At 46.7% G+C, this 14,201-nt stretch overlaps 1 protein-coding gene and 1 long non-coding RNA gene across 3 annotated transcripts in view; one reads left to right on the top strand and one right to left on the bottom strand.

The window, feature by feature from the left end:
- Nucleotides 1-1,680: 1,680 nt before the first annotated feature.
- Nucleotides 1,681-9,308, bottom strand: LOC115094320. Its single transcript, XR_003857526.1, has 4 exons — nt 9,161-9,308; nt 5,811-5,984; nt 4,251-4,326; nt 1,681-1,859 (listed from the first exon to the last, which is right to left on the bottom strand). It is a non-coding gene; the product is annotated as an uncharacterized LOC115094320 (long non-coding RNA).
- Nucleotides 9,309-9,389: 81 nt separating this feature from the next.
- The window catches only part of KIF4A (kinesin family member 4A), a 265,297-nt gene continuing 260,485 nt past the window's right edge, over nt 9,390-14,201 (top strand). Inside the window, exon 1 of one of the 2 annotated variants that reach the window (XM_029607255.1) lies at nt 9,390-9,546. The gene's annotated coding sequence lies outside the window, so the exon portion shown is untranslated. The remainder of the gene's footprint in view (nt 9,547-14,201) is intronic. The other variant, XM_029607254.1, reaches the window with a different exon arrangement.

Raw genomic sequence — 14,201 nt, 5'->3', positions numbered from 1 at the left:
CTGGTGCTTCATCCGGGTCACCCCTTCCCTTGTTCATCCCTGGGTTGTCAACCCAGTTGCCCACTGCGAGGTCATCCCTTGGATAATCTGCCGAGTGACCTCCAGTCACAAACGGGTCATCCGGATTCTGATCTTCTTCATCTCCCTTCCCCTGCCAAACCCAGGCGCCAAAGCAAGGTACCTGATCCACCAACCGGGGCCATCCTGGGTCTCTTGAAGGGACACTGTGGCTTCCCCCCCTTCTCCCAGCTCCCTATCTGGCCAAATAAGTTCTGTGGAGGAGCAACACAAAATCTGTGGAGAACTTTTCTGCCTCTGCGAGATCATCCACATCTGGATCCTCCCCAGCCTTCAATTTCTCCCCTGAGGGCAGCCCCACCGGGAAAGAGGAGAAAAGGAATCCCTGGGCCCTGCAGCTGCTGCTTGCTTTCTGCCACATGCCTGCTGAAATGGTGCCACATGTTCACTCCTGGGGAGCCTCTGGCACAAACCCCGATGAGCGAGTGACCCTCTGAGCATTCACAGCTCCCGCAAAGGTTCCTTCAGCCCAAGGCACACTTACAGCAAAGCGTGGCAGAATTCAACTGCTGCCACCACGATCCGCAGGACTTATACTCTTTCATGCACTGTGATGCCATTAGCTCATGTGGAAAACGCAGTTCAGACTCATCTCAGGCGAACCCCGCAATGGCCCAGAAGAATTTCCCCGCCGAATCCTGGCATCATCGGGTCGATAGTTCAGCACTTCCCTACTGCGATTGCTGCTCCGAAGCTGCAGCACTCACAATGAAACAATCAGCCACTGCTCCTGGTTTTGTTTTGTTTTTTTTTAAAGTTGCCACAGTCTAGCAGTGGACAGAGAAGTAAAACAAAATACTTTCCTGTTGCTGACTGCCAGCTCGGGAAGAAGCTATTCCGGGGGGGGGGGGGATGAGGGATCCCTGGCTATCAGGCCCCTGGGATGATGCAGGCAAAAGCAGTTCAGGGATCACTAACCTGATGGGTCACAAAGTACCTAGCACCTCAGGGAGCTCCTGCAGAAGACTGTCTCTTCCTGTCCTCCCCCCCCTTTTTTTTAATCTACTTTAAACCACACTGCAGATTTGCACCTCTACCATCTGCTAGAGACAGAGAAATACTGAGGGACTGTTGACTATGTAGCAGTGCATCAACTTTTTTGTTCTCTGCCTCCATCTGCTGGTAGGGATGCAAAACCCACTTGTCTAGACTGATCTGGGTATGAACAGGAACACTGTTTTATACTGGTTGGAGCCTGGGCTGGCTCTTACGCCTCTTAAAGTGATGACCTACCTCTTATTTCATGGGGACTTTGCCAGGGCAAGTGACCAAAGACTGCTGCGGAGCTGAACCTGCACTAGTACTCTGCACTTTCCCCGAAGCCACAACAGGCCTGGTTTCTCTCTCCCTTGAAGGGGGGGGGGGGGTGGCTGTGTTCTGTCTTCTAGCAAAGAAATCCAACCCTAAATACAGCAGTGGTGTCCCAAGGGAAAGAAAGAGTACCCTTCAATAGGCCATGTTAGGGCCTCTTTTCCTACTTATCTTCTGCATGGACCAATCACAGCCAGTGGCTGGAAATGGCGCCCAACTGTCAGTAAAAAGCTGCATCAAACCTTCCAATCTAGGCTACAAAAAACACTAATTGCCTTTGCACTCCATGAATGTGAAAATAAAAAAAAGATAAATAAAGAAGAATATGACCACCACCACTGTAGAAAAGGCCATTTTGTTAAATCAGCAAAGTGCACACAGTAGCAGTAATTCCCTCCTAGAATCAGCGCAAAGCAACATTGGTGCCACCAAATCCTAATGAACTGTTCTCTCCTTCTGCTGCTGATAATCTAAAGGGAAGAAACAACATGAGGTTACAGTATTGTACAATAAGCAGAAGAGGGGGAAGGAATCTTACTTATTGCATAGGAAATACCGCACACGCATTAAAATCTCTCGAGCTGTTTTCAGGATCTCCATAGCCTAGCAGTAAAGGAACACCAGGTTATAGGCCAGAGCCTGGTAGAAGAAGTCTGAAGTACATGAGGAAAGTGAGCGAGTGTCACTGTTGGGCCTCTCGCTTTGCTTAATGTCTTGAAAATCCACATCATTCGCAACCAGCACCTGGTCCCCCTCCCTCCTTTAGGCCAGCCCGGGGTGCATCTGATTCTGGGATCACCTACGGGCAGGAGATACAGGTTACATTCACTGACCCATTCACGAGCACCAGATGGGGGGAGAGTCAGGGCTCACCTACGGGCAGGAGGTGCAGGTTACATGCATGGATCCAGACATGAATCCCGGGTAGGGAGAGGCCGGGGACACCTACCAGCAGAGACAAAACAGGTTACAGGCATAGAGCAGGAAGGCTAGGTACGAAGCCTCTGCCATTCTGCTCCTTTCACAGGTTGTCTCCCCTGTTGATAAGCCCCTTCCTGTCTTTTGCAGGCCTCAGAATACTAAATGGATCAACCTACAACCTCCACTTTAAACAGAAAAGGAAAAGCTGTGGGTGGATTCATTGTGCAGTAATGTTTGTACTTTCTCAAGGATTGAGGCAAATAGTGCATTAATTGAGTGCAACGCGCACTATGCAGGCTGCATGGGAGCTTCCTAAAGAGAATGCTAGAATGAAGCGCTGCTGACAGTGTGGCTACATGCGAGAGTCTTGCACATTGTATGATCTTTTCTAAGGTTAGACAACTTATTTATTGGCGACTTATATGGAACAAATTGTGCTAGGCTTGTCTGCAGCTGCTCACAATCAGGCCGATACAGTAAGGGCGCATAAGAAAAAGCGCGGCAGGCCGGGCGCCAGCTCATTTGCTGCGCGCACAGTTTGGATCACATACCGCTCGATACAGTATTAAATGGCATGCAAATGCAAGCCGCGTCCATGAAGCGCAATCCATTTTACTGTATAGAGCGCTATACAGCGCCTATACAGTATCCTGGGTGCGCTGGTACCTGTCATTTCAAATGTCATTTCAAATGACATTTGAAATGACAGGTACCAGGAAGTGGATGGTTCTCCTACGCTCGGCATCGGGGATTGCCAGTCCTCTCTCCCCCCCCTCCCGAAGCAAGGCGCAGGGCGAAAATTGACTCGACATGTTATTAAAGCAAATAGAAATTGTAACAAAAGTAAACTTACTGCATGCTTCCAGCAGCCCCAGTCCTCTCTCCCCTCCTCCCGAGGCACCCACCGCGGCTCCCCTGCCTCCCGGGGGCAGCCGGCGGCGAAAGCGGCTTCCAGCAGCCCCGCCGGCGAAGGTGCATGAACGCACGTCCAATTTGGGCGTTCAAGCAGCGAAGGCACATGAGCGCACGCCGTGACCTCTGACGTCCATCCGGGCGCTCAGGTCACGGCTTGCGCTCATGCGCCTTCGCTGCTTGAGCGCCCAAATTGGTCGTGCGTTCATGCATCTTCGCCGGCGGCGCTGCTGGAAGCCGCCAGCTGCCCCCGGGAGGCAGGGGAGCCGCGGTGGGCGCCTTGGGAGGAGGGGAGAGAGGACTGGGGCTGCTGGAAGCATGCAGTAAGTTTACTTTTGTTACAATTTCTATATGCTTTAATAACATGTCGAGTTGATTTTCGCCCTGCACCTTGCTTCGGGAGGGGGGGAGAGAGGACTGGCAATCCCCGATGCCCGAGCGTAGGAGAACCAGGCCACTCGCTTACTCCAACCCCCCCACTTATTTGACCGGAGCCTGCTTATTGCTGTCACATCCCTCTAACGCCAGGGTCGGCGGTAAATTAGCGGGTTAAAGATGCGGCAAAACAGTTGGTTAAAAAGGTGATAATTGGGTTGCACGTTACTGTATGGGAGGGAATAGCTAATCCGATCGTTTACATCATATACATGCCAGGGGCGGAAAGGGATACGCGTTGATTTAAAGAAGCAGTAAAGATTGGTAAAAACGGATAGTGAATCGCGGGTTAGACTTACGCAGCCAAATTGTGGGTAGAAAGCGGGTTAGAAACAGGGTAACCGGGGCCGCGCTTTACTGTATCGGCCTGAATGTCAGGCAAAAACTCCACTCAAGGGGAAAGGAAGGGAAAAAAGCCTTTCCTCCTCTGATGTTAAATCCCAGCTGCAGAAACATACACCGAAAAGAGATTACCACTATCCATCCTTGCCATATGGCTGGATAATAGATTAAGAAATGCTCCCAATAACCAGCAACTCCCAGTCCCCACAGCCATTTGCCCTGACAATAGAGAATGCTTCACTCTTGAGCACCTGGGGGCTTCTTCAGCAGGATTGTCCGAGGCAGGAATTGTGTCAGTTCGTGGTTGTAGTCTGTGTGATGAACTCTCTACAAGATACAAAGAGTGGGTAGGGTCAGTTACTAAGCTGTATGATAAGAACTACCTCAACTCATCACTGTGAGACAGCTCTTAAAGGGAAGGCCCATCACAGCAGGGGATAGCTCAGCAGAGCATTGCAGAAATCAATGCACCCTACAAAGGATGGCCCATCACAGTGGTGCAGGAATCAATGCGCTCTGCAAGAGATGGCTCATCACGGCAGTGCAGGAATCAAATCATTGTGCAGGGGATTGCCCGGCACAACTGTACAGGAATCAATGTGTTCTGCAAAGGATGGCCCATCATGGCAGTGCGGAAATCAATGCATTGTGCAAGGGATGGCTCAGCACAGCAGTGCACCAGGCAGGAAATGGCTCACCACAGCGGTGCAGGAATCAATGCACAGTGTGAGGGTTGGCCTATCACATTTGGCAATGGGCAGGGGGGGGAGGAAAGGTAAATTCTCATCATAGCGATGCAGAAATCGATGTGCTGGTCAGAGGATGACCCAATAGTGCTGTGTGTCAGGGGTTGGGGAAGGATGGTTCATCCCAGCAGACAGTTCACCACAACAGTGCCACATGTGGGGGAGGGGGAATAGCTCATCATAGCAGTACATCATGCAGGGCCGTAGGGAAGAGGTAGGGATGATGGTTCATCTGAGCGGTATCCCACTCATTATAGCAGTGCACCGGGAGGGGAAGGGAGGGGGGGGGGTACAGGTCCATTAGACCAGTGTATTATGCAGGGCAGGAGGTAGGAGGAGCTGAAGGGGTTGTTCAGCTTAGCAGTGCACGGGGCAGAGGATGGTTCATCACAGCAGTGGAGGTGGTGAACCACTGCAAAGTTCAGTTTATTCCTCCCCAACTTAAACTTATTATGGGTTCTTCGTCAAACTTTATCTTGCAGAATTATTTTAATCTGATCTATTAACTGCCTTTTTGAAAAGATTCACCCATGGTGTATAGCAAGTTAAAAATGATTTTTGCTTATTTCCAGTTTAACAGTAATATAATTACAACTGCAATGGTATAATGCTCATAACCATTAATCATCCATCAAGACAGCATCAATCAAAGGAGCAGAACATACCGCCAATGTATAAATGTATAGGACATATAATAAATAATATACCAGTAACTGGGTAAGCTCCTTTGGTTTTCTGACTGAAGTTAGTCCACTGCATTACCCAGTCAAGGCCTGGCAGAACAGCCAGATTTTCGACTGCTTCCTGAAGTGCAGGTAGTTCTGAATTAGGCTCTGCCTTTTCTGGAAGTGAGCTCTAAAAGGCGGTTTTCACAAACTTATGGATCAAAGAATTCAGTTTTGCTGCAGGAAAGATAATGAAGCTCCAGGATTTACACTTCTCTGGGACCACCCAATCAGTTTAGATTTCAGGATGTTCACAAATGGACATAAGATATTTGCATGCAAATATTTCATGCCTATCCCCTGTGGGACACACACATTTTTCCAAATTTGTGGTACCTACCTCCTGAGGGGGAATCCAGGTGGGTGGGTTTTCATAGGCAGGGAGGAAAACAACAGGGTATGGATAGTCCTCATAGGGGATTCTGTTGTCCATCCTAGAATCCACTGTCCCCTCCCAAAGAATTCCAAATGCCCAAGTATCTCAGAGTAATGTAAGCACAAAGCAGGCGGGGACCTGTTGAGCCAGAAAGCAAAGAATAGGGAAAATATTTAAAGCACATTTTACTAATCTGTCATCATTCTGAAATTCATTAAACTGTTTTTCTATAAAACTATCCTATTCCTCCTGCATATTACCGGTACATCTAATTAATCTGTATCAGCTCTGATGTCAATCGTCACCACACACTGTATGGCCTCATCAGACAGCAAGATGAGTGAACTAATCTAGGACTCCTGCCAACTTGGCTACTCCTGGAGAAACAAAGCAGCAGAACACATTTTTTTTCAAAACACCAAGCTGCTTGCTTTTTTACTATTGTGTTCTCATTTTGTTTCCTTTTAAAACAACTACACCATTTGTTTGAAAAATGGCCTTCCTGAGTCTCTTTTTCTGTTGTCCATGCTTTACACATAGCAGAATGATTTCTGTATGCATTTCTAACTCAATACCATCAGCCAGTGTATCTGAGACAGCACTCGTGTAAGCTTTGACCAGTAAGAGGGGATGTTATTAACTGGCAACAAACCAACTCAAATCACTTTTTGCTAGTATTTTTACACTTTGTGGGTCAGCATGTCAGCTGGACATGTGTAGCTAGCTCACCATATCCTCTGCATTCTGTGTGGATTGTTCCTGTTTCCTATAGAGGAAGTTAATACTTTATACTTACTTATTTATTTATTTATTTATTTATTTATTTAGAGATTTTATATACCGACGGTCGTTGCGAACATCTCATCGGTTTACATGAAAACGGAATGCAGCAAACATGCTTTACATAAAACAATGAACTGAAGTGATAAAAACAGAGAACATGAAGTGAAAAATTTAAGGCTAACAGGGCACCGTGATGGAGAAGAACTGAAATTTTATATAAAAAGAGAACTAAGTAAATTAAGAATATTATTACATACAGGGTAAATGCAAGCTGGGTAAATGACTGCATAGAAAAGAATACATATAAAGATTTAAGTTGCGAACAACTGGATCAAGATCAGGTCATTATGGGTGGCAGTAGAGGAAGCATACAGGAGGATCAGGTCAAGGGGGTAGCAGCAGGGGGAGGCAAGGCAGGGGGAACTGCAACGGAGGAATAGCGGGGGAAAGGTAGAAAGGCCGGGGGGGTGGAGCCAAAAGAGGGAATATGGGTCTGTGCGTGAGGGGGGGGAGATTGTTCATGTGTAAGCCTGCTTGAATGTTTTTCGATCAGGCATGTAATACAATAATAAATGACATGTTAAAGAAACAACAGCAAGAAATGTAACTGATGTCAGGCAGATGAGTATCAGCTAACCTGTACAGCTTGCTTTTCCGGAAACCCTTCAGACCTTAGAGCATCACAGCACCTCACCTGAAATTCTTCCAAAGTCAGTCTAAAAATATAATTTTCACTTAATTGTAGTAAAGAGCTGAAACACTAACCCTCCTACCCCACCCTAAATACTACTAATATATACTTTTTAATCACCTAAAACCAGAATCCCTACTCATGGTTGCTTGGTACCTGGGAGTTTTTGCCCTGGGGATCCTTGTGTTCCCACTGTTGTCATTTCTGCTGAGAGTCCCAGGGATGTTCTGCCTGTGGAGGAAAGCAGAGGATCTTCCTACCTGGCAGACTGGATGGACTATTTGGGTCTTTGCTTTAATGTAATAAGGGATTTTTAGAAAATGATTTGTTTTGTGTATCTCAAATTGTAAGTGCCATGGAGCAGGGCATTTCTCTTTTATTATCTGTATAGCACTATAAACATGTTTTGTGTGTTTATTTTGTAGCTTTTTTAGAGCTCTATGTAGAATCATAAATATTGTTTTGCATTTAGTAGATTGAAATATCTCATTATGGTCACATTCTTTCCCTTTTCAGTGTTAATTAGATAAATGCTCATATTTTTGTATGGGGGAGGGGTTTAATTGGTTTAAACCAAAAGTCAGAAGTCCTAGGTTCTTAAACCTGGCTTAATGATCCTATAGCCAGTAATGTTTTCACAATAATCACAATCAGACTGATGCAATTCAGCGCACTCAGCCGAGTGCATTCTTTTACCCATGGTTGGCCTTGGGATGTGCATCCACAACACCTTATTTTATAAGGTGATTAGCGCATTCAAACCCCCCCTTGCAAAACTAATAGCGCTCATCACTTGCAATTGCATGTCGATGAGACTATTCTCCCTCAATTTAAAAAAACTGTGCAGCCAACGCACATTTTTACCATCAGAAATTAACACCTGCCCAGAGCAGGTGTTAATTTCTTATCAGCCCAAAAAGTGTACAGAAAAGCAGAAAATACTGCTTTTTTGTATTTCCTCTGACTTAATATTGTGGTGATATTAAGTTAGAGGTACAAAAAGGACAAGAATGTTTAAAAAAAAAAAGGGTGTGCTAGCGGGAAAAGGGACACAATTAATGAGCGTCCCTTTTCTTAATCCATGGCTGTGCACAGGTTAGGAAAACAGATGCTCGTAAAATTGAGCATCCATTTTCTTAACCCGTTGACAGCCACCTGTCTAGGGCATCTGCTGCCAAGGAGGCGCTAGGGGTGCACATGGGTCCCTACATTTGTCATTTACATATCCAATCATGCGCCCAGGAGATGTGGCTGGGTGCACGTTAGGAAAGTGGGCGCTCAACATTGAGCGCCCATTTTCCACACAGATTTATTGGATCAGCCTGAATGAAAGCTTGGTGGTAAAACATGAGAAGGATATTGGGTGCTGTATTAAGTATATGAGACCTGTAAAAACCAAACAGAAAAATGCAATGTCCAAAATAGTACAAATGAAGGTGGAGACCAGCACTCAAAATTTAAATAAGCTTGGGACAGATAAAGGACAGTACAATTGGATCAGACATGGAGGGGAGGAGTAGCTCAGTGCTTAGCTAACCAGTGAATCCAGAATTAAAATTCTGGTGCCACTCCTTGTGATCTTAGACAAGTCACTTCCCCCTTCATTGGCTTGGTACAAACCAAGATTGTGAGCCTTCTTAGTGATAGGGAATGAGGGTGATTGTATTGGTTTAAGTATGGGAATTTATACATTCATCTATCCAAGAGGAAGACAACTAGACTGGATGAGCCAACTGCTCATTATCTGCTGTCATCTACCACGCTACTATATTAACATGCATGAGGGAAAGCTGCATATATAGGACGGGAAAAAAAAAAAGAGGCCAAATAACTCATTTACCATCCATGCATTGTCTCACCCCCACCCGCCCCGCACACCAGAGAGCTCCACTTCCATCTCGCCCTCACCACCTCCAAGCGCCTCTGTCTGGAGCAGTCTCTCATTGCCTGCAGCAGCAGATAGCTTCCGTCACATGACCAGTGAGCGACGTTTTCCTAAAGATCACGTGTCGGGGAAATAGGCGCATCACCAGGAGAAAACCCATTGCCCCTCCCTCCTCTAGCGCGTGCTTGGCAGCGCAGGGACCGAGGCATGCGTCCTCGCTCACGGTTCACGTCGGCGTTTCATTGGCTGGTTTGTAGTTGACGGCGCATTTGAAAGGTGGCGGTAGGCGAGCAGCGCTCCCGTTGCGGGTCTGAGAAGCGGGGAACGAGCGATCGGTGGAGGTGAGTGGGGGCGATGAAAGCGTGTGGTGTCTTTGTTAGGGGTACCACAAATCCTAAGGAGGAGTAGCAGCAGTTGGCTACGGAGCCCTGGCCGCATCTCTCGCGTAGACGCTGGTTAGCAAGTAGGTCCGGTCTCTCGCACCCTCTTGTAGGGGACGAGGTGGATTAGGGCCTTTGTTACCCGCCGCAGCCTAGAATTGGAAGGGAAGGGAACTTCTGCTATAATAACCGTCCATGACGGCAGGTAAAAAGCAAAATGGCCCATCCAGTCCACCCAGTAAGGTTTTCAGGGATGGAACTACCTCTCTGTGCAGATCATCCGGCGGAGACGAGACCTTCATCCTAGCTGTAAGACAACCCTCCTTAACTTTTCTTCAACCTTCCTTGCTGTGCATAGAGGGCTTGCTCTATCCCTAGGTGCACAAGCGCAGACTGCCCTTACCGTACCATCATCATGAGCTTGATCTAACTTCATTGACAATAGCAGGCAGGTAACTAAACTATATATTAACTGTAAGATATGCTAGATTGATCCCTTGAATGCTCCACTGGCTGATTTTTAACTGCTTGTGTAGGTTATTTCCATGCAGAAATGTTTCACCAAAAGTTGCTAAAGGTAACCCAGTTCTTCATTACCATCCTCTGTTTATTGTACTTCCTTCTTGCCTTTGCCACTTCTTCTGGGAGGGCATTCCAGGTATCCACCACCTGTTCTGTGAAAATATTTCCTGATGTTACTGCTGAGCTTATGCCCTTCGCTTCATTTCTTTCCATGGGAAGTGTGTTCTTGTATATCATTAATTATTTTTGAGTATTTAAAGGTCTGTATTATATCTCCCCTGTCTCTCCTCTCTATGGTATACATATTTAAGTCTTTTAGTCTTGTCTTGTATATCTTTCAATACAGACCTCACATTTTGGTTGCCTTCTCTAGACCTTTTCTAACCCTATCTATCCATTTTGAGAGACAATCTCCAGAACTGAACAAATTACTCCAGGTGAGGCTGCATGTAAACTATACAGTGGTATTATCTCCTTTTCCCCGCTTCTCTATTTAGCCCAGAATGCCTCTGGCCTTAGCCACCACCTTATCACATTTCTTCACTATCATCAGACACTATCACTTCCAGGTCTCTTTCCAGGGCTATGCTGAGTCTCTCACATCCACCCAATCATGTATAGCTCCACTGGATTTTTGTATGCCGAATGAATGACTATGCACTTCACATTGAATCAAAAGCTTTGCTGAAGTCCAAGTAAACCATATCAAGTGCTCATGATTGATCTAATTCTCTAGTCATCTAATCAAAAATCAATTTGATTTGTTTGAAATCTTCCTTTGGTAAAACTGTTGTCTTGGATCCTTCTTGCAGCACTACAGTCTCCAAAACTATATTGGGCAGGTCTTTTGGCAGACCTGCTAGCTCCTCTAAGCTCTGTTAGTATCCTGGGATGTATCTCATCTAGCTCTGTGATCTTGTCCACTTTGTTTTGCTAACTCCAACCAAACATTCTCTTCTGTTAAATCCAAGTATTCATGTATTAGCTTTAATATAAGGAAACAACCCGTGGACAGACAGCTTCAGACAGGCATGAGACAGGGATGCAATTTTAGTCCCACCCTCTTTGATATAGACTTCCAACACTTCTGGAGAGACCTCAGTCTCAGGACTGAGGCTAAAAGACAATAAAATCAAATGTCGGCTGTATGCAGATCTGGTCACTTTATCCCTACCCATAAACACCTACTGCAAATCATGGCCCCAACAAGTAAAAATGAAAGACAAAAGCCAGAATATAAATTGCAACAAACCTACCCATGACTAAAACTGTGAAGGAATTCAAAGGGGCATGGAATAAACATTGGATCCATATAAAGGCTAGAGGATGGGAATGGAAAGAAGAGCCAAAGGGGTGGCTTGCTGAAATGGTGATGGCTACTACCTGGTGATTACTACCCTTATTCAAGAAGCCTTCACACGGTTAATGCAACTCCATCATTGCTCTCTGTATCAACAGCAAGGGAAATGCGGAAAAGAGGATTTGCATTCAGACAACCAACAAGTACTGAACTACACAGTCTGGGTAAACAAATAAGCTTGGGGGTAGCTTGCTTATTAAGGCGGTTACTACCCTAAACCAATTAAGCCTGATACTTCACTTTGAATGCATATACAGCTTTGCTCTCTGCTTTAACAGCAGGGAGAAATGTGGAAAAGAGGATTTACATTCAGACAACATCCAGTAAGGCATTGATCTGTGCAGTCTGGGTAAAGCAGCGGGGTAACTTGCTTGATGCGGCGGTTACTACCCTTAACCACTAAGCCGTATGATTTACCTTTGATGCAACTCCAACATTACTCATCAACAGCAGGGGATGGCAGGAAATTAAAATCAGGGCCCTGAACTTTGTGGTTGGTGACACAGATAAGTATGGGAATATGAGTGTGGGAGCTTGCTGGGCAGACTGGATGGGCGATTGGTCTTTTTCTGCCGTCATTTCTGTTTGTTTCTATGAAAAGGCAACACTGCAAATATTACAGACTCCAGAATGCCACTACCCCTCCTATTGAGTAGTGCATACAGTTAACAGTTCAGCTTGTTCTGTGTTCAGTCTCTACACAGAATCTGTACCTTAGACACACATGTGGAACAAACAGATCCTCCTCAAATACAGAATAAGGGATCATAAATTAGAAACAGAAATGTGCAGACAAACTGAACAGGAAATGCCAAGATGCCAGACTCTGCAGTGCAATACTGAAGACATTGGAATAGCAATTAATTTCCTCTTGTAGTGTAGAAAATAGTTTTCCAAAGTGGCAAAATCTGATTTCCCCCAAAAGAATGAGTAGGAAAATGTGTAATCCTAGGGGAAAGAGGAATTGCTTTGAGGAATTACCTTTTAAAAAGTTTATCAAGACTTGGCTATTTAGCCAAGCTTTTTCAGACTGAAGAATTGTATTTTCCTATCGTGTAGCCAGACGGACTCAGGACCAATAGGTATTGTGCTCTTCTGCTAGCAGATGGGAGACTGGGTCAGATTTCAAAGCGGACTCAGTCCTTAGCTCTTCAGTATTTGTCTCCTAGCAGATGCAGACACTATCCCGCACTCTAGAATAGTATTAAGAATTAACAGTAAAGAAGAAACAAAATTTACCTTAAGTAAGATCGAGCCCTGCTCTCTTGCAGTGATACTTAAGGTTCCCTCCCCCAGTCGATAATTCCTGAGGTTGATCTCAGATATCCCTCAGAGGTGTGCCTTGGTCTGGTAGCTAGTTCCCGGCGTGGACTTAGCCCCCCAGTATGGCTGAAAGGCAGCGGATGCAGAAACTAGCATGGCGGTGAAGGTATTTCCCTCTCCCCCCTGCAGCTGGAGACCATCCGACACACAATCGGTAAGCGCCGAGACCAGGTAAGAAAAGATCTTTAAATTCAGGCCTCAAGTCTCCAGAGCTTGGATTGCTGTTCCGAATCAGTCCCCGGTGAGGTTGGAAGGGAGCACTGATCGGGTTGAACAGCCTTGGTTGGGCTAGGCCCCAATCTGGTGCAAGGGTCCACAAATGTGGAAACCCTCAGGGGGGTGCCATCTTGCATGTGGGAGTCGGTGGCGCCATCTTCCCTTCTCGATCGGCACTACGCGCGGGGCAGGCCGCGCGTACTGCTGGACTGATGCGCATAACTTGCGCGCGTCCAAAACAGACGTGCGCATAGCTGCGCACACAGCGGCATGCACAACTGAGCGCACCCGGGCGCATATCTACACGCACAGCTGCATTTACAATTACACGCGCACAAACACAAAGAGAATGGCACTGGCACCCAAGAAGGCCAGAAGGCACTCTTTGCACAGCCTGCCACATAACAGCCGCTCAGCCTGGATTGGAGTCCTGCCTGTGTCAACATTGCGAAGAAGCCCAGGGGGAACCAAAACCTGACCTCTTACTGTTGGGAGATGGTTCTAGAACGGACGATAGCTCCCCGGACCTATGCATCTCCGAGATGGCTTCTCCACAGGAGGGCATCTCAGGGGGCCCCTATTCAGACTCCCCCTGGGGTTAACATGGACCCAGGGACCTTCTCCTGGTTGGAATTTTTCCAAGGGCTGCAAGCCTTCAAGTGCAATCAGCCCCAGCTGCGCCCCAGGCTCAACCCCTGCCGGAAGCACAAGATCCTCCCAGCCCAGATGCCTCAAGACATGCCTCGCCTAACCAAGAACGTCCCTAACAAGGACCCAGATACCTCAGATGAGTGACTCCCTAGAAGGAGAAATCCCTCCAGGAATGGAACCATACCGAACCATGCTTCGCTTCTTCCACATGGACAAATTACCAGCCCTTGTTTCCCAGACTCTGAAGACGCTGGGTAAACCTGGAACGCTGGGTATTCCTGGAAGGGACCCTGTGGCGGAACCAAAGAACCACCCCCATCTTGGTGTCCCTTCATAAGGCCTCATGCTACCTTCCAATGATGGAAGCCATCCAGGAACTGATTGATCTGGAATGGGATGCCCCAGAGGCCAGCTTCAAAGGGGTTTGGCCTTGGAAGCCCTATACTCTAGAACCAGCGACCAAGGAATGCCTGTGTTTCCTGAAAGTGGACGCTATGGTCTCTGCCATCTCAAAGCGAACAATGATTCCTGTTGAGGGAGTGGC

This window comes from Rhinatrema bivittatum, chromosome 6 (genome assembly GCF_901001135.1).
Source record: "Rhinatrema bivittatum chromosome 6, aRhiBiv1.1, whole genome shotgun sequence".
Classification (NCBI taxonomy): domain Eukaryota; kingdom Metazoa; phylum Chordata; class Amphibia; order Gymnophiona; family Rhinatrematidae; genus Rhinatrema; species Rhinatrema bivittatum.
Note: the sequence above shows the minus strand (reverse complement) of the source record. Positions and strands in the feature narration are given on the sequence as shown.